At 48.2% G+C, this 23,337-nt stretch overlaps 1 pseudogene across 1 annotated transcript in view; it reads right to left on the bottom strand.

Moving 5' to 3' along the window:
* LOC146180880 (lysine-specific demethylase RAD23B-like) overlaps window positions 1–23,337 on the bottom strand; it is an 85,293-nt pseudogene that overhangs the window by 29,050 nt on the left and 32,906 nt on the right. Inside the window, exons 6-7 of the transcript XR_014700127.1 lie at window positions 17,220–17,471; window positions 765–851 (exon numbers count right to left, since the gene is read on the bottom strand). The product of XR_014700127.1 is annotated as a lysine-specific demethylase RAD23B-like (transcript). The remainder of the gene's footprint in view (window positions 1–764; window positions 852–17,219; window positions 17,472–23,337) is intronic.

Genomic DNA, 23,337 nt, shown 5'->3' with positions numbered 1-23,337 from the left:
AGTGGAACTTAGAAAACGAGGAAAATAAAAAAGCCCCTAGTCTTGCCCCGCGATACCTATCCAGAAATGGCCTCAATGAATCTCGCAATGCCAACACATTCCGCAAATTCTACAGACCCATGTGACCCATATTACATACTTCTGTAACTTGAGAACCAGCGTACACAGCTTTGTGAAACATAAGTTATTCAAATGTCTCCTCAATGAATCTCGCAATGCCAACACATTCCGCAAATTCTACAGACCTATGTGACCCATATTACATACTTTTGTAACTTGAGAACCAGCGTACACAGCTTTGTGAAACATAACAGTTATTCATGAGCCTGCTATGAGCCTGCCCTAAAAATTTCATTGAGATATCTTGACAAGCAAAAAAGTTAGCGCTCTCTCAACCTTCTAGGGCTGTTTTCTCAGAATCACTTTTTTGCCTAGTTTGGCTGCTTAGGACAGCTGTATCTCGGGAACCACTTATCAAAATTTTATGAGGTTTCTTTTATTCCATACCTCAATAAACTTCTGAGGGCAAGGCAATTTCCTTTTTTCAAGATATTGTGTCTGAAATTAATGACAAAAAATTAAAATTTGATTAATGCCGGTCTGATTACTAACACTGATTTTGGCACTGTGCTAAAATTTTTCAGCGAGGAGATTTGGAAAAAGGGAATTGTCTTGCCCTGGGGTTCGTCATCCACCACCGCAGGCAGCCCATGCAGGGGTTTTCGAAATCAAAGCATGAGAACAACAGTACAGAAGACACTTGCCCTCGAGATGAGCTGCAGAAGCTGGGGGTTAGACTGGCCAATCTGCTGCAGCACCGCGTTGAGCAGCTGCGGGTTCTGCTGAATCACCTGCACAACGCATACAGCACAGCATGATGTTACAGGCACAGGCAAAGAAGTGCTGGGAGGGCAAGCAATACTCCTTTGCTACCCCCTCCCCCCTCCCTGAAAACTACCAGCCACCAATTTAAAATATCTACTCCTGGGAAGAAGCAAGCAGCTTCTTGCAACAAAGCATTCTCTCAATGTCTTGGCAGCAGCCCTTTTTATTTACAGGGGCAGGCTATCCTAATTACTTATGGAAATGCGTCAGAACTATGCAGGCATAACACCACAAACAAGGTGTTCCATATTTATCTGTTCGAGTTGTGAAAAATTCTCCCATACAAACTACTACACTATTAGAGGTGAAACACCAACCACTAGGTAACCGTGATGGTCTATGTTTTTCAATAATATAACGTCTAAACTTGCCTACGTTTTCCAGAATCGGCGAAAAACCGCAGTCATCTGCAGCGGAACATTTATACGTGGCAAGCGCATAAGCCGATTCGATAGGCTGCGCCATCTGGCAAACTGCGAGAAAATCAATATCCTGAATAGGGTGAGGTGTGCCTCATATTTCGCCAGATGGTGCGGCATACTGAATCAGCTGATCTGCTTGCCATGACCAAAAGTTCCGTCATAGCGCTGTGTTGTCGTTTCTTTTTTTTTTTTTCCAGGGGGGGGGGGGGGGGGCGAAAGGAGTGTGGACATGATTCATATGAGCTCTGTAAAAAAAGCAAGGACTGGTGCAAATTTCCGACGACAGCAGGCTCACGACTCACTAGAATCGACTGCGGAGGTCATTCGGACTCAACGAGCACCAGGATAAGGCAGGTGTCCCAACTTTGGGCACTTTTTAAGAAATTGTCTCTCTAGCACCCCGGCGGTCGCGGCAACACTAACGCCACTCCAGCACCACCACTTGACGACCGCGGTCACTTCGGCCCCCGCCCGGCCGTACCTCGCCCTGGGATGAATATCATCGAAGTAGATGGCGAGGACATCTCGCGGGAAGAGTTAGGACTGCAGCAGCGATGGGCGCGAGCCCACAGAAAGCGAAGAAGCAAGCATGTTAGTGGAGACCATCAAGAAAGCCAAGATGGATGTGGGGCAGGCAGTGAGGAAACCAAGATGGCTCTTCGAGACAGGAGGAAGATGGCAGAACGCTTGGTGACATCACAAAAGCTGCGTGTCTGCAGAAGACTATAAAATCGTTGTTTGCCCGAAAAATAGACCTCTCGGGCTCCTTAGAGAGGTGCAAATTCAAGAGGCCATATGGAACACCGCTGCACTGAGTGCCGAAAAAATGCAGGTGGACAGCATTTGCAATAATGAAAAGCAAAACACCAATCTGATTAGCACACCCAGTAGGAAAAGAGTAGACCGCCATTTGCTGATCAAAGAAATTAAGGTCGAAAAAGAACAGCTACGAGGTGTCATTGTATCTCACGGTTCCGGAGAGCAACGGAAAAGGGGTCATCCATAACGTTCTGGTAGACCACAGCCAGGAAGAAATCGAAAGACGCTTTCAACACGACGGAAACCCAGAGATTCTCGGCGCCAGATGTATGGGCAACAGAGCAACAGAGCTAATGCATCACAGCAACAGAGCGCAGTTGGAACAAAGGTTAGCTCGAACGCTAAAGCAAAGCAGGATAGAAGAGAGGATGCCCCGCCTCTCGCGAAGAGGAGGGCGGAAGAATCGAAGGATCAAAACATAACGTTGAAGGAAGAGTAGAATCGACCAGAAGCTAGCGCAGAAAAAAAAATAGTTGTGGTTTAACTTTGGTTAACTCTAGCTGAATTGCGACAGTAATGGCAGAAGCTTCTTTTGCTTGCTACATTATTCCCCTATCATGCCCTATCAAAGTAAGATGCAATATTACCGGGAACACTTAAGCTCATCCTTTAAGAGTATGACGCGAGAGCGTTAGTTACCAGTCTTCTTTTTCTTCTGCTCCTCCTCCTCGGCTGTTCAAGGTCAAGCGTGGCCTCCACCGGGACCATGCAACTGCTCAAAACCTGGCGCAGTATTGCTATCGCAATAAAACTCGATGTCTTATTCAAGGAGATAGCTGCAGAATTTGCGGCAATCAGGGCGACACTAAATACGTTCACTATCAAGTTCAATGAGATAGGTGCGTGCTTTGCCTAGTTGGATGCGGAAAGGACGCCAACAAATGAAAATATAGCTAATCATGGCCATCAAAAATAACAGGCATACTATTTGGCAGTAGAATTGTCGCGGATATCGCCGTAAAAGGCCGGTTCTGCAGCAACTCCTTAGTGAAAAGGACAGTCCAGAAGGAATTGCGTTACAAAAAGTAGAAATACAGTTGAAACCCGTGATAACGAAATCGCCGGGGACAGCAAAAAAATTCGCTTTCGTGAGAATTTCGTTGCCGCGAAAATGAGACAGAAAAGAGAAAACGGCACAGAAAAAAAAATTTATTGCTAAATGTCGGTTAGCTTGGTTTGCTGAGCCTTGCCTTGCAACAACTTCGTAGTTCTACTTTCACATTGCAAGCCACAATATCGTGACGGGAGCGGCTCAACCAGGCAGCGCTTGCTCTGAATTGTTCATGCCCGAGCATGCAGGCAAAGCCATGAGCCTTCTGTTGCAGCACTTTGCCAGACAGAGGCACTTTGTTCGCGCTGTTCACAAAACCATGCAAACACCGCCTTGTCGGCGTCCAGGAGCGCCGCAGCCGTCACTGTTTTGGGCTGCGCTCGAGCACCATTCTCAAGCGCACTGAGTATGGCTGCCTTACTTTTCAAAATTGTGGACAGAGAGCTGCACGCAATCCCATACTCGTCGGCGATATTCTTCTTTTTTTTTCCCTGCCTTTTTTTTACTTGAGTTGATAGCAGCCTTCTCTTGCAGCGACAAAAATTTTTTTTTTTTGACTGGCGGAGCCATCTTTCGGAATGCAAACGTGCAGACTGCAGCTCATAAACACACACACACACACACACACACACACACACACACACACACACACACACACACACACACACAACGAAAGCATGTGCACCGCTTCGGCAGGCCTAAAAGTGTAGCGCAAGTCTGCTGTCGCCCCCTGACGGTGTCGCTGCGAGGCTGCCTCCGAGATCAGCGCGTGAATGCGTTCGGGTGATCTCTGAGGCCATGCACTGAGCGTGTTTAGGCGTGGCCTCCGCGAGCACCACCCTGTGAAACGGATCACAGAGGGCATGCGCTGCGCCGGTATGGTGGCTGGCGCCGGCTAAAGGTGGCTAATGATGATGATGATGATGATATGGCCCAAACCCTTTTCAACGGGTGATCACAGTGGGTTCTGGATCAGGCCTAAAACAAACGTTCCATACAACGCTAGTGCGTTGTTCACAAAAAATTATTGTCCAGATGTTTCCGCCACTAGTGCTCAAGGCGTCGTTTTGTTGTTTCCACTGCCTTGTTTTTGCTGCTTGTATCATGCATTTCATGGCGCAGCCCGAGTGCCCTCGCCAGCATGTCGTCTGTGCCCGTCATGGCGTGCGTGGCTGGAGGGATTGGTGGCGATAACTGTGGACACTTTAGTACAGTATGCTTGATCATCTCCTCAGCAACTTGACATCGGGGGCATGCCGTGTACAGCCCAGAGGAGAACTTCGCTCGAAGTCGTCAGGTGCGCAGCACGCCGGCTCTAGCCTCGCACAGGAGGTCACTTCCAGTGGTGTTATCGTAGTAAAGTGATGCCGGCTGCAAGGTTGCCAGGTGCTAACAGCGTCGCTGCAGCCACGCAAGTGCGCTGTGGCAGTTTACTCAATTTGAGCTCTTTTTTGATGCTGTTATTCATAAAATGGGAGACAGTATGCAAACCGGCATTGCAGTAAATTTCATTATCGTGGGATTGCTGTACGAAGATGTTCTGTTACTGAGAGATACGGAATACATTTGCCTCTATGGGCATTTGCCGGCGATCCGGAAATATTTTGTTGAGGCGAGAATTTCGTATTCTCGAGATTTCGTTATCGCGGGTTTCGACTGTACAAGCAAAGCTAGCAGGATATCGAGCTTTCTATAAGGAAGGGGAGAAACCGTGGGTGGCTACACTAATTAAGAGGAACGTAACTGCAATTAGGCATGACACGGAGGTTAAAAGCATTGACCACGTCCTCGTCGAACTCATACCAAACAAGAAGACAGAAGGAAGCCTTTTCATCCTGAATGTATACAGCACTCCGCAGCAAAGAAAGGAAAAATTCGGCACACTATTCCAAAAGACTTTGAAAATTGCCAACAATCAAGCACTGATCATTGTAGGCGACTAACGCTTCCCACCCAGCGTGGGGCTACAAGTGAGAAGATATAAAGGGCCTGATCCTCTGGTAAGACGCGCAACAAGCAGGGCTAATGCTGTTAACAGATCCACAGAATCCAACACGAAGCGGAAGCAGCGGTGACAGAAGACTTTTCTCCGGATTTGACCTTTGTTAGCCATGTAAAAGACACCACATGGTGTAACACTCAAGAGAACCTTGGCAGTGACCCTTACATCATCGAAACTGTGGTGAAAGGAGGACCGCGAAGTATCAAAGGCAAGAAGGCTACGCTAGTGCAGTGGGAAGCCTTCAGGGAAATCAGAAAGTGGAGAAATCACAAATATATGGAAGAGTGGGCAACAGTGCTTCATGCAAAAGAAGCAACCATAGAGATGCCTGAAGAAGCAGTCCTAGAGAAAGTAGACAGCCGTCTTCTGTACTTATGGCAAGCCAAAAAGGGATTGAAGAAGTTAAAGCAACAAAGATAGAACAGGAACGTACGCTGCAGATTGGCCCGGCTGAACAAAGAAATAGGAGAATATGCACTTCAGCTATGTGGACAAAATTGGGAATCTACATGCAGTAGCATGGAAAGATACTTAGGACTAGCGAAAACATGGCAGCTACTATGCTACCTCTTGGAGCCGGAACATTCAGAAGATTGTCCATTCCTATGACGGGACAGAAAAGGAGCTCCTTGAAAAATTACAGGTACGTTATGTGGGAACACCTGTCCCTGAAGCACTCCCAGACTACCACGGACTACCAAACCTGGACCTGGATAGACCCATAGAAGAAACAAAAATCAGGGCTGAAATTGCCCGCCTTAAGGGGGGACGCGGGCTTCGAAAGTCGAAAAATTGCGAAAAAGTCGGCTTTTCAAAAAGTACATATCTCGGCTGTCATCATCATCATCATCATCAGCCTGATTATACCCACTGCAGGGCGAAGGCCTCTCCCATATTTCTCCACTTAACCCGGTTCTGTGCTAGCTGCATCCACTTGACCCCTGCGAACTTCTTAATCTCATCCGCCCACCTAACTTTCTGCCTCCCCCTGCTACGCTTTCCTTCCCTTGGAATCCAGTTTGTTACCCTCAGCGACCATCGGTTATCCTCTCTTCGCACTACATGTCCTGCCCATGTCCATTTCTTCTTCTTAATTTCCGCTAGAATGTCATTAACTTGAGTTATTTCTCTTACCCACTCTGCACGCTTTCTATCTCTTAATGTTACCCCTACCATTTTTCGTTCCATAGCCCTCTGGGTTGTCCTCAACTTAAGTAGAACTCTCTTGGTTAGCCTCCACGTTTCAGCCCCATAGGTGAGTACAGGCAAGATGCAACTGTTGTACACTTTCCTCTTGAGCGATACCGGTAAGCTGCTAGTCATAATCTAATCTCGGCTGTATATGTTATAAACTACATTATCTATAATTATAAACACCTACTTCATCAAGGAACTGCTGTAAATATACAACTGGGTGCGACAGCCCCAGGGTCGCGAGCGAACGGAAAAAGTATCAAAACTTCGCGCGCGCCATTTCTTTGCCGCTGAACCGAGCGCCGCCATCTTAGTCTTGTTTTGTTTGTGAATGCTTGCCCTTTTCCATGTTGCCTTCACCGGCGGCGTCCGCGGCGTAGCAGAAGCGTGGCTCACTTGTGATTGGGGGTCTCGCAGGGATTGTTGAGCTTTCCGCGTCTCACATTCTGGCTGTGATTGGACGAAGTGCGCGCTCCGTGAGAATGCGGGGGATCGCGCGACTGCTATTGGCTGCTGCGCGCGCTGACGCGGTGGTCCCTCCCCGGCGCGTTGTCTGCTCTGGCTGCCTACTGAGCTGGCGTTCTTTGTGCGCTCACTGAATCGCTTCACATTTCACCATTTTTGAGATGGCCGTCATCATCGCCTGTTACGGATTCTGGTGCCGTCTTTTGCATGGTTTTGTGCACCTTGCGGATTGTTGCACGGTCGGTCACAATGCGCGCTAAGAAGTTCAAAACACTGCGTACGTCGTCATTCTGTGAATGCGGTCCGAATTGCGAAGTTAGCGAAGTGCGTTGCCAACAGTCGCGGAGACACTTCTAGCAGTGCGGCCTCTGCTACACCACTACTAGACCGACTGCGCTGCCACTTCCGACTGTGTATCTTTCGCGTCAACATAAGGAGACTGCGTTTGAAGCGTGCCCGCTGTACCGACCATATCAACCTCGGCGATCTCGACCTCCCGTATCGCGTCTGTCATCGCAAGCGATAACGCGTCGTCAGCGTCGTCCATTGTTCGCATGGAAATGCACTTTCCGAGGGAATCGAGGAAGGGGAGGCATAAACTGCTGCTGTGAAAAACAAACTTTAGACTTGAAAATGTTGTTTTAAACTTCAAGGACCATTTTCTCAGAATGAATTTTTTTCCTGGTATGGTTGCTTATTCCTGCAGTATCTCTGGAACCGCTAATCAGATTCCCACCTGGTTTTCTTTATTGTGTGCCTGAATAAATTTCTGAGGGCAAGACAAGCTCATTTTTACAAAATATTCAGTCTGGAATTTATAATAAACAATCAAATTTAGGCTAATGCAAGTCCAATTAGTGGTACTACCCTCAATGCTATGCTAAAATTTTTCAGCAAGGAAATTAAAAAAAGAAAAAGGGCTCTTTCTTGCCCTGTGGTACCTAGTCAGGAACCTTCATAATAATTTCATAGTGCCAACATATTTTGCAAGTTCTCCAGGCATGGTACAAGGAACCCATGTGAACCATTCTGATAGACTCCTGTAACTTGAGTACCAGTGTGCGCAGCTCCATGAAACTTTGCAATTATTCAAATGGCTGTGCCATGAATCTACCCTGAAAATTTCATTCGATTATCTCAAGAAACAAAAAAGTTGGTATTCAAAGGTAGCAGCAAAGTCAGCAGTGGGGCCAGATGGAGTGAGCAACAAAATGTTGCGAAATCTGGACGACTTAATCGGTGGCCTCGGAACATATATGCAAGATTTCTGGCAGCGAGGACTACTTCCGAACATATGGAAATCAGCGCAGATCGTCACGATCCCCAAACCTGGCAAAAAGCTACATATTGAAAATCTAAGACCAATTTCTTTGATAACATGCGTGGGGTAACTCATGGAACACGTCATCCTGACAAGACTAAACAGATACATGGAAGACAACGGACTCTACCCAAACTCTATGATTGGCTTCAGACCTGGTCTGTCGACCCAGGACATTATGCTGCAAATCCAACACCAGATCATTGAAGCACATACTAAAGACACGCGAGTTATCCTGGGAATGGACTTAGCAAAGGCCTTTGATAACGTCAAACACAAAGCAATACTTGAAAACCTACAAGATCTTGGCGTCTTGAGGGACTTTCTCTCAAGCGCGAAGCAACCATCCAAATTGGAGAACTGGACAAATTTACACTGGGCAGCAGAGGAACACTCCAGGGCTCAGTCCTCTCACCCTGCTCTTCAAATGTTGCACTCATCAAGCTTCCATCAAAGCTAGAAGAAATTGAGGAACTAAATCACAGCCTCTACGCAGACGACATCACACTCTGGACTACGGGAGGTAGTGATGGAGAAATTGAACACATCCTTCAGGCAGCTGTGAAAACTGTTGAAGAATACGTAACCCCTAGAGGCCTGAAATGCTCTACCGAAAAGTCTGAGATGCTCGTGTACCAGCCGCCACGCAGCAGCTTGGACAAAGAACAACCGAGAATCAAACTAAAAGCAGATGGAGTTCCCATCCCCAGAGTGGCCAAGATTAGGATCCTAGGTATGTGGCTGCAGGCAAATGGTAGTCACGGAGAAGCTATAAAGAAACTCAAAGACTGTGCTCAACAACAGATGCATCGAAAATCCCAAGTCGGGCATGATAGAAGCAAACCTCTTACGACTTGTACATGCCTTTGTCATCAGCAAAATCGCCTACGCAGTCCCGTACTTGCACTTTGCCAACTGCGAGAAGGCTAAGATTGAAGCAGTCATCAGGAATAGCATAAAAATAGCCCTTGGTCTCCCTATCGGTACGTCTACGAACCGGTTAATGAAGCTGGGGGTGCACAATATGCTGGAAGAGGTGATAGAGGCCAACCAAATCTCCCAGTACGAAAGACTGGCAAAGACCCGAACGGGAAGAAGCATACTGCTAAAACTAGGCGTTCAATACGAAAGCCAAGGGGACCAGAAGACTGATGTCCCGATGTAAGTCAGGAAGCGACTAAAAGTCCCCCCGCTGCCACGAAACATGCATACAGAGCATCATCCGGAAAGAAGAAAAGGGCGGAAACGCTGCAGAAGATGTATCAAGGAAAACAGGACGTGCTCTATGTGTTGACGCCGCAGAGTATGAGGAGAGGCATGCTGTGGTTGAGGTAGTGTCAGATGAACAAAATCTAAGAATAAGCGGCTCTGTTAGGATGAAGAAGTGGCGATTGCCCTTGCAATAGCAGGGATAATGGCTACTACAATTATAAATGATTCAAAAATAGCAATATGCAATTTTTTCAAGGAAAGGGTCTCTTCACAGGCAAAAATGATACTGAGAACATGTCAGGATGACAGAATAATCTAGCTAATATAGGCACCAGCCCACTCCCAGCTTCAGGGAAATGAGGGAGCTCATAAGCTTGCCCGCCGTCTCACCTTCAGGGTAGGCTCTGGTCCTCAGTACACTCTTAGCAGGGAAAGGCTGCTAAACAGGGGAGAATACCCATCGGCAGATAGGACACCAAATAAGATCCAAGAAAGCATTTGGAGGCGCTTACAAACAAGGCCTTTTCTGAACCCAGCTACCCTAAGTCAGTGGTACCCGGAACAATTCTCAGATAGGAACAAACTACAGTAAAAGCTCGTTAAGGGGGGACCCTGGTCTTAAGACAATATTTTATATTTACTGGTAGATTTTGATGAAAGTTGCACCATTTATGCAGCTTTTTGTGGTGATTTCAAATATGCACATTAATTTTATGTAAGCCATTTAGTTATGAAGATATTGAGCACTTTATGTTCTTTGTTTGGAGGTGAGCTGTCAGTAAAACTACAGGAGCTATAATAAAACCCGACGTATCAAATCAATTTAGAACACACAGAGAATGCAAAAATCAAGATTGAATGTCCTGGTTTCATTTTAACCTAAGTTACAGCTTGTCAAAGTTCAGAGACCAAAAAGCCACCTTGACACTCCAGAAAACATGAAATTTTTAATAACTTTCCACATTAAATACCACAAATTAATTTATATTTTTGCACTGTACATAAGTTTACCTTTCTGGTGCAAAAGGAATTATAGCAATATCATAAGTAGAACCAGAGATATCGCACCTCCAAACATGTACCGTCCTCAATATTTTGATTTTGAGAAATTGAGGAAAAACGTGTTGATAAATTTTTGAAGCACCAAAGCTAACAGTAACTCATTAAAGTTAGTTCTGACTAGCTCCTGATGCCAATGCATCATTTCCCGTCGATATAATTCGCCCTCAAAGAATGAAATTTCCGGCGAACGGGACGCATGGTCCGGAGGCCGCCACCAAGACGAGTGCGTTTGCATCGTGACCTCCGCAAAAGTTGGTGCCAAGTTCTGGCGTGCGATCGCCATTCTCACGTTCATGCAGTAAATGCAGTCGGCCTGCAACTAGTGATAAGCGACCGCTGCTCGTCTTGCACCGCGTAGCATTCAGAAGAAAGTTTATTTCGACAAGATTTGGGATTCCGCGCAATCTTTATGTTCCGCATGTCGCGGGACGCTGCTTCGCGACTGCCGCTGCGGCTGGTCGCGGCGCTGCCTCACAGGGCGATCTATCCCGGCGTTGAAAGCTGCACTTGCTCATCTGCACCCTCACAGTTCCGTACGCGGCATATCGTGCCGCTCCTCGCTATCGCACTGAGCACGACCGGCTATGCTACGCCGTTATCAGGCCATCGCGGACTCGACGCGGAGCGTCGGCGCTTCGTCATTGATTGCAGATAACCAGATGCGGCGATGCAGCGTCCCCGGCGCGTTTCTCTCCTCTCGCTACCTTTTTTTAGGCTAATAACGAAGCGTGAATCTCAATATTGCGCATTTCACGTTGTGGTTATGATGAGGAAACGGCGCTAGGCCGACTAGGCCTAAATGAGAGACCTTTTCAAAATGGCGCCGGACCGCGAGCAGTCGACGCCGCCAGCCAACCAAAGCTCGCCTTTTGCTCACGTGCGGTGGGAGTCCAATAGCAGGGCGCGTTTCACGCGGTTTTATTCCTTTGTTTTCCGCTTCGGTGGGCTCGCTCATGGTCACCAACCGAGATATAGGAATGGCCTGAATCGCGATCTTTCGAACGACACCAAGATTATGCCCGCGGATCGCGTATTTCTTGAACTGCGGGATATCGAAATTCGGCGCGATTTGACCTCAGTTTAAAGGGCCATACGCGCAGATTCTCGTTGTTGGAACGCTGTAACACGCAAATTAGGCGATATTTTTCAACGAAACTTCGGAGATAGCTGCGGAAAGATCTCAGAATCGCGAAAACGAGAAGATTGAAAATCCGATTTTTTGACCGATTTTCGGCTGCAAAGACCCGGGTCCCCCCTTAATTCAAACTCGAAGGGACCGAGAAAATTGTTCGAATTAAGCGGAGTTCGAATTAACAGTCAGGCACTGGAATGAGTGCCATCGTGGCCCACCGTGCTGGCCGAGCCCACATGTTGACTCATTACCATGAGCAAAGAGGGCTAGGCGCTACTGCACGTTTACGGGATTCCGATAATTTTTGCAATCGAGCCGCAACGGCGAATGAACGGGACTAATCGGTCAGTCATGCGCCGCAAACAAGAACCGGAATGCATTCGTGTGAGTAGCGAGCTTCAAAACATGTTTATTTACACGGAAAAATAATCGGTAATGTGCGTTTGCTTGTGTTTCTTGTGCCGCGACTCCACAAGCATCGACTGCAGCTTGCCCAAGAGTTCCAGCGCAGGATCCGAATTCTCATCGGCGGAGAAGTATCGTGCAGCGAGATTGAGCGCAGACGCTACTTCACATGCACTAGGGGGTGGCACCGGATCGTCGCCTTTGTCGGACTCTTCATCGCTTTCAGCCATGTTCGCCACCCGTGAGCCCTGTGGAGCACATGCAGCCGCGATTATATCCTCATCACTCAAAGGCCCAGATGTCTCCACACCGTTGTCAACGTCAACGTAGGCTTCCAAGGCGACATCCTCCGACATAGCCGCGTAGCCACGGTCGAGCACGACGGAGTCATCATCAGACGAAGCCTCCGCTACCTCCGCGCTGCATGCTTCTGGGGCGTCACCGAAGCCCACTTGCGGAAACAAGTTTTGATAGTTTCTGGCTTGACGGTATTCCACGATGATGCCAGCATGAGGACAGCTCCAAGCAAATCGATGTCGTACGACTTGCCACTGTCCAAACAAAGAAGAAGTCTCTCTAGGAGGTGGCGCCTGTATAGCGTTTTTAAGTTCTGAATAACTCCAAGATCCATAGGCTGGAGCACAGAAGTCGTGTTTTTAGGCAAAAATGCCAAGCGGATTGCTGTCAGTCCACTCACGTCACAATGAGCTGTACAGTTGTCCATGAACATGAGAACATTCCTGTTCTGTGCAGCGAATTTCCTGTCTAGCTTGCCCACCCAGTCGGTGAAAATTTCCCGTGTCATCCAAGACTTTTTGTTTGCGGTGTAATCAACAGGAAGCGTCTTGATGCCTTTAAAACAGCGAGGCTTCTCTGCCTTGCCGATCACCAGCAAGCGGCACCGTTCATGCCCGTCGCATTTGCGCACATCATGACGGTGATTCTTTCTTTGCTTCTCTTTCTGCCAGCACAAGTGTCGCCTTTGTAAGTGATGGTCTTGTTGGGGAGCAACTTGAAATACAGCGTCTCGTCAGCATTAAATACATCGCTGAGCGCATAATCAGCGAGGAGTTCCTTCAGTTCACTGGAGACCCACTGTTCACACGTTTCCTTGTCGACTTCAGCTGACTCCCCAAAAACGTTTCTAAATGTCAGCCCGTGACGCGCCTTGAAACGCGACAGCCAGCCTTCCGAAGCGCCAAACTCGCTGATGATGCCCATTTGGCTGGCAAAGACTGCAGCCTTCGCAGCAATTATGGGCCCGCTTAACGGAATGTTCCGGCTGCGAACTTCTTTTATCCATGCCATTACGGCACTCTCCACTTCGGGATGGGCCGACGTCCGTAGCCTTTTGCGAGAGGGCTCCATAACATCTTTTACGAAAGGCAGCACTGATCGATTCCTTGTTCCTGAGATACGTTGACAGCGTGCTCTTCTTGATGTCGTACTTTTTGGCTATATCAGTCTTGGATAGGACACCACGTTCCACCTCACTCAAAATTTCCATTTTCGTCTTAAGGTCCTTTGCCGTGTATTTACCGCGGTTTGCCATGGCTGTCACAATCGATGAGTCGTCGCTGGCAAAGCGGTGAGGCAACAAAAACGGCAAAACTTGGACCACCGCGGCATGAACAAATGCACGACAAACTGCGTTGTGCACACAACGTGACCGCAGGACAAAAAGAATAAGATTGTCAAAAGCGCACCCAGCAACCGCGGTGCAGCCAAAACCTGCAACAGCTTGCGCCGGACCGTTGGTGTGATGGAGCCTGGCGGCACCCGACAGCGAAAACCTGCTACAGCATGCACCAGAATGCTCGCTGCGACTGTCGAGTGCGCACCTCGTCTCGTGCGCGTGGGCAGATTTGAAAGATTTTGTTTTTTGCGTCTTTAGTAATCTTTCTGTGCATTGTACACGGTATGGGCCGACTTCTGTCTGCGAGGAGCTAAGTGAGCCATGGGCTCCTAGTTCGAATTAACCGTTGTGGATACTGGCATGTTCGAACTATTGGGCGTTTTCTCCTATTGAAATACATAGGGCCATGCCGGGACCCGAGCGTCAGTTCGAATTAACCGAGTTCGAATTAACGAGGTTTTACTGTATGTCAGAATAAGGAGGATCTGACACATATGATATGGACGTGTCCAGAAATAAAGAGTACAAGTCAACAGAGAAAAATGAAAGAATTTTGGGAGACTCTACTGTTGAGCTCACACCCTGAGACTCAGTTAGGTGTAATCTAACTGGCCGAACATGCTGCCTGGGTCCAAGGGCTCCAGGCCGTCGTGTAGGCAGATAGGTCGACGCCTATCCTTGTGGCCCTTGCAGTCTCATCAAAAATGCTTATTCATTGTCAGAAGCCTCTGCAGCCAGGCTCACATTTAAAAATCCCCTCCCACTGCATCCGCCACCCAGGTATGGTAGATTAGTTGACGTCTATGCGTCGAGCTGCTGGAGAATTGCCGATTTCTTCTGCTATAAGAATTGCTTGAGACTCAGTTAAGTGTAATCTAACTGGCCGAACATGCCGCCCGGGTCCAAGGGCTCCAGGCCGTCGTGTAGGCAGATAGGTCGACGCCTATCCTTGTGGCCCTTGCAGTCTCATCAAAAATGCTTATTCATTGTCGGAAGCCTTTGCAGCCAGGCTCACATTTAAAAATCACCTCCCACTGCATCCGCCACCTAGGTATGGTAGATTAGTTGATGTCTATGCGTCGAGCTGCTGGAGAATTGCTGATTTCTTCTGCTATAAGAATTGCTTTTCTTTTGAAGTGAGCGTCGTACTGTGCACGACGCATTGTCATCGTGCGAAATGCAATGACACAAGTAACCGCACTAATCCACTGCGAAAGACGCGACAAGCGCGGGATAAAGGTGACATGATCCTGAGCCGACGACCAAAAAGCACAATGTTTTGACTTTGGATGGATTGGGGATTTGGCTGATTCGGCTTCCCTGGTACCCATGTTGCCAACATAACATTGTAAAACTATGGAAACCGAAACCGAGTGGCGATGGATTCAATATGGCTGTACCCCGGCACTGCTTTCGGCCTACCGAATCACAGTGCTCAATTATAACACGAGGATAAACTTTGAGAGTCAAAAGTATCAAAAAAAAACTCTCGTTACATTCGAGTAAATACGGTAATCTTTGGTGCAGGCTATAGTGAGAAAATGCAGTTAGTCGAACTATGTTGCAAACAGCAAGTCGTCACAGTGACTTGCTGGTATAGCACAGCAGTGAGCATGCTCTACGTAGCAAGGGAGTGCACGCCACAAATTGTTTCCGCTGAATGCTGTGTGAGTAAGCTAGCTATCTGTTGTTTGCAATCGGCAGCAGCAAACGTCAGAGACATAAGTTTACCGGGAAAGAACAATAGGTCAACAGTGCTGAAGAATGGCAGGTTGGACGAGTTGGTAACGATTCATAATTATTCAAAAGTGTAAACGAACAGCACTGAGAATGAGAGGGGGAAATAGTGATGCTTGATGATGCTCAGCATTTCACTGATACAACTGGAATGCAGTAACGCCCTGTCGCTGCTCATAGTCACAACCAAACTGACATCCATTTGCCGCGTTTCAATCCATAGTCGAACCCGGATGTATCGAATTTTGGTTATATCGAACTCACGGAATATCCTCTTGAAAATCCCATGTAAAAGTATAGGAAAGCCGCGTCGTATATAGAACTCCAATTTCACTGGTCGTTTGATATATCGAACTCCGCATCACGCACTGGAAGGTGTGCCTTCCCCAAGGACGATTGCATCACCCTCGCCCGTTTGCCACACGACGTTTTCAAGCCACGCGTGGCTGGAATGAGAGGGAACAGTCTGGTGATGGCTGGTCTAGGACAGCACTGCGCCCTTTATTTTTTGCCGCGTGCCAGCATGTGAAGTTTGCAAGCCATGTGCGTGAAGGAACGAGAGGGAACATGTTTGGTAACAGCCGGTACGAAGTGGACGCAGCCAATGCAGTCGTGGTGTTCGGGAGAGGGAAAAACGCGATAGAGCAAAGCGCATGGGTGTGCCCATTTTTCTGCCGAGCTGTCTCTCTCCTTCTTCTCTCTTTGCCGGTCTTCGTTCGCAGCAGCAGCACGCGCTACACATGCGCCAAGCCAGCTCAGCCCGTGGCAAGCAGAACATTGGACGCTTTCTCCAACGTGTGTTGTGAACCCTCTGCGCACAGCGGCTGACGTGCGATGCGCATTTTTTGTCATCGTGCTGAACATACATAAGCTATGGAGGCTGCAGACGTTAAGAGCGGCAGGTCTGTTCACTTTTTCTTTATTTGCGAGAGTCGTCCATCCCTGGTGCTAAACGTGCTGCGTAGCATTAAGCTATGGCGGCTATGGACGTTAAGAAGCAGCAGATTTTTTTTCAGAGACTCGTCAATTATTGCATCTATGAATCAACAAAAGCACGTGGTCAGCTGCGATCATTACACCAGCTTTCAGCACTGTTTGCTTCAAATGGCATTTGTAGCTATCACGCTTTCCAATGATTCTGTGGCAGTGGACTACGGCCGCCCCAAGCACAGCATGATAAATTGAACCAGGCTTGTGCAATCAAGCCATCACGGGCACTCTGCCAAGATCGCTTTCCACCACCGCAGGAGCTATCAAAAGATAAACATGCCATGATGTTATCGCTGCGCAGCATCTTGGCGCGCTGGCAATAAATGAGCTCTGGATGTGACGGCCGAAACTGAGGGACACGCTACCAACATGCAAGCGAAAGCTTTCGCGATTTCTGCCGCGGTGACCCGAAAACCTGTTTTGAGCTGTTGCAATGGCTCAAGCGGTGAGAGCGACACAGTTCCAACAAGTTATTTTTCACCATGTCGCTACCGCTCGTCGCTGCGTTTGCTCAATCACTTGCATGTGAACCGACTTTAAGGCTCTCTTTTACTTTTTTTTTTCCCTTCAAATTCTTGGGAGCAAAAGTGGAGGGTGGGTTCACTATGCGAGTGGCAAGTGGATTCATTATGCGAAAAATACGGTATCATTTTTCACGATCTGAAGTGGCTTCTCAAGCTAATTTCTGTATATCAAATTATCGATATATCGAACTATTTTGTGATCCCCTTCTGATATATCCGGGTTCGGCTCTATATGGAAGCAAAAATGACCCTTCTCAAAATCGCAAACTTGGAATAAGGACAAGAGAGTGCTCACAGAGAAGCGAAGCATGGAGAGGCCTGCTTTTCAACAACACTGCGCCATGACAGAGCGGTGCTCTCACCTGTCGCATCTGCTGGAACTGTGGCTGGAAGCGGAGAAAGCCCAGAGGGTCCTCTGCGCTGCCACCCCCTTCGGCAGCCAAGGCATCGAGGAGCGGGCCCCCACCTCCGCCACCTGTGCTGCCACTGAGCTGTGACTGAGGGGGCGGAGACATGGCCGTGTCGCTAGGGGCGCTGTGCGGCGTTCCACCGCCAGACTCTTCCTGGCCCCCTTGACTCTCTTCCGAGGGGTCCTGCTGCGACGGGGGAATGCCCTGCACAGACACAATCCACACATTCTGAACTTGGTGCAATGCTGGCCACATGGAACCCACACATCCTCCACACACATGACCCCCACCGAACAAAAGCCCTCCCACGAGCTTCCAGCTAATCTTGCAGTGCGTAATGGCATGTATACGTCACGTGCACACAGACATCACAGTAGCTAAGCCATTTTTGCAACCAAACTACCATTTTCCCGGGCAGCCAGCCCTTTATCGCCTAGAACACAATACCGATGCCATGAAAATCTACATGTGGCGAGGACATCAGCAATACCGGGTCCATCCAGGGTACAAAAAGGCACTTTCAACGAGCTCCAAGCACACCAATCTAAGATCTAAAGAACGTTCTTTGCTTTTGCAGGAGGGAATTATTGTGTGAGACAGTTTCTAACTGGTCTATACCTTTTAATTATTGTGCACTCCTGCCAAGAACTGCTATTGTTGTGTCACATGTTGATAGAGTGCAGTCCACTTATAACGATACCAGATATAACGACATATTGCTTATAATGATCAAATTATTGGGCTTTATCAGGTTTCCCATTGCCCCTATGTGAAAATAAAACTAGATATCATGATCGATTATTGGCGGCATGTCGGATACAAAGATTTATCGCCGACCGGTAGATCTTTACCCAGAAAATTTGCAGAATGTTTGATAAAAAATAAAATACTAAGAAGAGAATGACGTGAAAACTCGACATATGCGGCGAGAACGGAGCAGTGTGGAAAAATCCGCGAGGGCCATGGCGTGCGGTTAGGAAATGAGCACTATCATCATCATAATCGCTTTCTGTAGCCGCGTAAAGGGCGTGGCCATATCGTCACTGCCTATAGTGCTTCCATGGAAGATTGCGCCAACCCCAATGACGATGCGATAGCTCTCAATATGAAACAGCAGATTCATTGAGATTTCTGGCAGGGTTTTAAGGTTGGAAGCGTCGCAAAAAAATATGGGCATTCATACTATAAGATTTCAACGATCATCAAGGCTAGGGATGTCCTGCAGTTCATCTAGTCACTGATCCGTTTCGTGCATACAAAAAGGACTGCCGCCAGCGTACCCACTACTACTAGAAGCGATGCTCACAGCAATAGTCAAGCTTCAGCTGCCGCTCAAGCCAGCACGAAATCCCGATTTTTAATTATGCTAAAGTTATTTTATGGCTATTGATATATCCTGTAATACACTTAAACCTCGATATAACGAAGTCGGTAAAATCGGCACTTGAATTCGTTACATTGAAATTTCGTTACGTCGAAATTAGGCTCATAGCATGCAAATAAAATTCTCAAATGGTTTTGCTGGTGCGAAGCACACACGGAAGAACTTTTATTTGTGGGCAAAATAGTCTGTCACTTTCTTTTGTCTTCTTTGCATTCAACAACGGCATTACGCACCATTCATAGGCCCACAACGACCGCATAGCCTCTCCCTCTCCTGTAGAGCCCGCGAAACGCCTCAGTACGTCAATCGCATCCACTACTTCACGAGAGGTGGGGACGTCGCCACGCTCGTCTTGATTGTCCGTTTCGTCGTCACTCTCACCTTGCAATTCCCGAACCACATCGTTCAGGATTGATTCCGTGGTCACCTCTTCTGTCGCGAGGACACATAAATCACCAAGAACGAAATCGTCAATCTCGACGCCCTCCGGCATAGCACCACTGCTGCGAAGGCACTCCCAAGACTCCTGAAGTGCCTGTGCTTCTGTTGTTTCAAGCGTGGACAAACCATCTTCAGGTAGAGCTGCTGCGGAAGCGTCTGCTCCAAGGCCTGCTTTTTGAAAACAGTTTTCAATGATTTTCTTTGGCATTACTTTCCAGGATGCGGACAGCATCTCGAGCATTTGAAACAAATCAACTTTCGCTGACCGTTCCAGCCGAATGTCAAGGAGCGGCTTGTCAACTAATCTTCGGCGATAGACACATTTCAAACTGTTAATTATGCCCTGATCGGGCGGTTGGATGAGTGATGTGCAGTTGGGTGGGAGAAACTGCAGTTCCACATGTGCAAGCTCCAAGTCGTCAACGTGATGCGCGGAGCAGTTGTAGAGGATGAGGCACACGTGGCGTCCGGATTCTTTCATGTCCTCTTCAAGATCTTGCAGCCAACTGCGGAAAATACTGCGGGTCATCCATGCTTTTTTGTTCGATGCATAGACAATCTTGAGTTGCCGCGAATTCTTAAAACAGTGTGGTTTCTTGCTGCGCCCGATAACAAGCAGCAAACACTTGTCACTTCCATCCATGCTGGCGCACAGGAGGACTGTGATCCGTAGCTTGCTATGCTTGCCGCCGTGGCGACGATCACCTTTCAAAGCCAGTGTGCGATTAGGCAGCATCTGGTAGAACAATGCCGTCTCGTCGGCGTTATACAGTCGAACCCGGTTATATCGAACCCGGATCGAATTTTGGTTATATCGAACTCACGGAATATCCCCTTGAAAATCCCATGTAAAAGTATAGGAAAGCCGCGTCACATATCGAACTCAATTTCGCCGGTCGTTCGATATATCGAACTCCGCACTACGCACTGGAAAGTGTGCCTTCCCCAAAGACGATCGCATCACTCTTGGCCGTTTGCCGCGTGACGTTTTCAAGCCACGTGCGGAAGGAATGAGAGGGGACAGTTCTGGACAGCGCCGCTCCCATTCGGCAAAGGCGCGCGCATCTGCAGTTGTCGTTTCCCACGCGTCAACACATGACGTTTGCAAGCCATGTGCGTGGATGTGCCCATTCTTTTGCCGAGCTCTCTCCTTCAGCACGCGCTACGCATGCGCCAAGCCAGCTCAGCCCGTTTTCAGACAGACGTGGGACGCTTTCTCCAGCGTGTGTTGCGAACCCTCTGCGCGCGGCGGCTGACGTGGCTATGGCGCCTGCGGACGTTAAGAAGCGGCAGCTCTCTGTTTTTCTTTTTGCGAGAGTCATTCTTTCTTATCGTTGTGCTGTACACGCGACGTAGCGTAAGATATGGCGGCTGCGGACGTTAAGAAGCGGCAGGCTTTTTTTTTTTTTTTTGGCGGGAGCCGTTTATCTTTGCATGTATGAATCAAAGGAAGCACGCCGTCAGCTGCTGAGATCATGACGCCCGCCTCAAGCGCGGCGTGATATATCGAACCAGACTTGTGCAATCAAGCCATCACGGGCACTCTGCCAAGTTCGCTCTCCGCCACCGGAGGAGCTATAAAAAGATAAACGCGCCCTGACGTTATCGCTGTGCAACATCTTGGCACGCTGCCAAGATATGAGCTGTGGATGCGACGACCGAAACGGAGTGACGCGCGCCATCGGCATGCAAGCGAAAACGCTCGCGATTTTCTGCCGCAGCGACACAGAAACCTTGTTTTGAGCTGCCGCGGTGGCTCGAGCGGCGAGCGGGACGCAGTTCCAACAAGTTGGAAATTTTTCGCTCTGTCGCTGCCGCTCGTCGCCGAGATCGCTTGCATGTGAGCGAGCTGGCCTTAAAGCATTTTTTTTTCAAATTCTCGGGCGCAAAAGTGGAGAGAGGGTTCATTATGCGAGTGGGTTGATTACGCGGCAAATACGGTATCGTTTTTTCGCATCGTAAGTGCCGTCACAAGCCAATTTCTGTATATCGAATTACCGATATATCAAACTTTTTCGCGATCCCCTTCGAGTTCGATATACTGTATATGTCTGCCGGATCATAGCGCTCGAGGATATCTGGCACTGCGTTCATAATCCAGGCAGCCGATTCTGTTGCATCAGCCGATGACGACTCATCGCTGAAGTTTTTGCCAACGATCGAGTGTCGGGCCTTAAACCTATGCAGCCAGCCGCTGCTGGCCTGGAAGTCATCGTGACCAAGCAGGCATGCGAAATCCTTTGCTTTTTGTTGTAGGACTGCACCACCGATGGGAATGTTTTGCGCCCGGGTTGATATGAACCACTTGAAAACGGCTTTATCCACGTCTTCATAGGTTGCTGCCTTCAACCTTTTCCGCTGCCTGCTTGCCCCCTTTTTCAAGGAGTTGATGATGGATTCCTTGGAGCTCAAAATCGTGGAGAGTGAACTTTGCGATATCTCGAACTTTGCGGCGACATCTTTCTTTTCGCCCTTCGCGACGGCATCCAGTATGCTGGCCTTCACTTCTAGAGAGAGCCCTTTTCGTTTGCCACTCATGCTGCTGGAACGAATCCACCAGACAAGCGTCGAGACTACGACGACGACGCGGGACAGGTCACCAGTCACGCGGCAATGTGACAACAAACAAATGCACACACGCTGCACACCGACATGTGCTGCGCAAAAAATAGGCATAAACTGGGTAGGGAGCCTGCATGCCAGTGTTGCCAAATGTTGGTGAGCAAAAGTAGCTAGATGGCAGCGTGAAAGTAGCTAAAAGTAGCTAAAAAATTTAGCAAGGAGCTAAAAGTAGCTAGATGTTTTCCCAAGAATTTTTATTTTATATTTTGCATATATAACGCATTTATGGGCAGCTCTATTATTGTAAAAAGTAAACACAGCTATAAAGACACGGTTTCCTGCAGGCGACTACGCATGACAAGTGCTAACTAACGAATAACGAATGATCATAGAGTTAATACAAATACAGTCTTTGTAGTAACTCCGTAACTCTATGCGAATGATAAATGTGCTCAGGTTTCGATTCCGATAATTTAGGCAGACGTAGTTTTCGTAAAGCGTTAAAACTTGCGCGCTAAGAAAAGACTAGCTATGAATGCATCACTGCTCTGTAAACATGTAAAGAATGGACTTTTATCTACTTTTAGCGCGTACACAGAGTCCTATGAACGGAGAGTAATGAAAGGTTTAATGACTGTCCAGGCGATATCTTCAGTCCGCGACTCGGCATAACTGTAGCATAACTCGGACCGGTAGGCCTCTTTCATCCGCTCGGTGCTGACCTTGCATGATCCGCAAAGAGAATCGAATCAGACAGTCGATTCCAGGCGCCTTATGGTCGCCTCGCAGGGAGCGTTAAGAGTTTAAGTAATAGGAATGCGTACACACATGCACAATAGTGTACAGCGAGCACGACTTCGATGCTCATCGGATTCCCCAAGCTGCGCGATAAACGACACCCGTCAGAAGCTGAGCCGCCACATCAGCCGCATCGCCTCGCCTCTCTTTACTTTGCGAGTTATTTTTTTCTTCTTTTTCCCGCTGAGGTAGACATGGAGGAATCTCCACGGAGGCAGAGGCGGCGGAGGCATACCAACACCCCCTAAGTGGCACCTTGTATTGCATCCTCCTCCTCTCTCTTTTCAAGTGTTTCCTTCTTTCTCGCATGATATCTTTGTCTGGTTTGCGTCTTGCATAAAAACTACCTGATGACGCTGTACGTGCCTGACGTCAGTTTCATGATGTGTAGCGTCTGCGGGAAAATGTTTCACGCCATAATAGTAATTTTCCGAAATGTAGCCAGATTTAAGCTAAATTTAACCAAAATAGCTAGATTTGTAGCTAGATTTTGAAGAAAGGAGCTAAAACAGCTACTCGTAGCTAAACTAACTTTCTTGGTAGCTAGTTGAGTCCAAAAGTAGCTAAATCTAGCTACAAAGTAGCTAAATTGGCAACACTGCTGCATGCTGTGCTGCGGCGCCTAAACTGGGCCGATGCTCGTGCCGCCTAGTGGAGTTGCTCAACACCATGTTTGCGTCTCCCGCGTAGTACATCAGATGGCGCAGCATATGCCAAGTCATATCATCGTCATCGTCACATTTTTAAGCGCGCTCGGCTCTGCTGCGCCGCAGCACCAAGGTCGACCCACCTTGGTCGCACTGCACTTATTTTCAGGCTGCGTGCGCTTTGATGGGCGCTGCTCTCAACCCCTCAGGATCATGGTACAGCTTTGTTCAGGGATTG

Source organism: Amblyomma maculatum, chromosome 8 (assembly GCF_055883805.1).
Source record: "Amblyomma maculatum isolate TAMU_Amacu chromosome 8, ASM5588380v1, whole genome shotgun sequence".
Classification (NCBI taxonomy): Eukaryota; Metazoa; Arthropoda; class Arachnida; order Ixodida; family Ixodidae; genus Amblyomma; species Amblyomma maculatum.
Note: the sequence above shows the minus strand (reverse complement) of the source record. Positions and strands in the feature narration are given on the sequence as shown.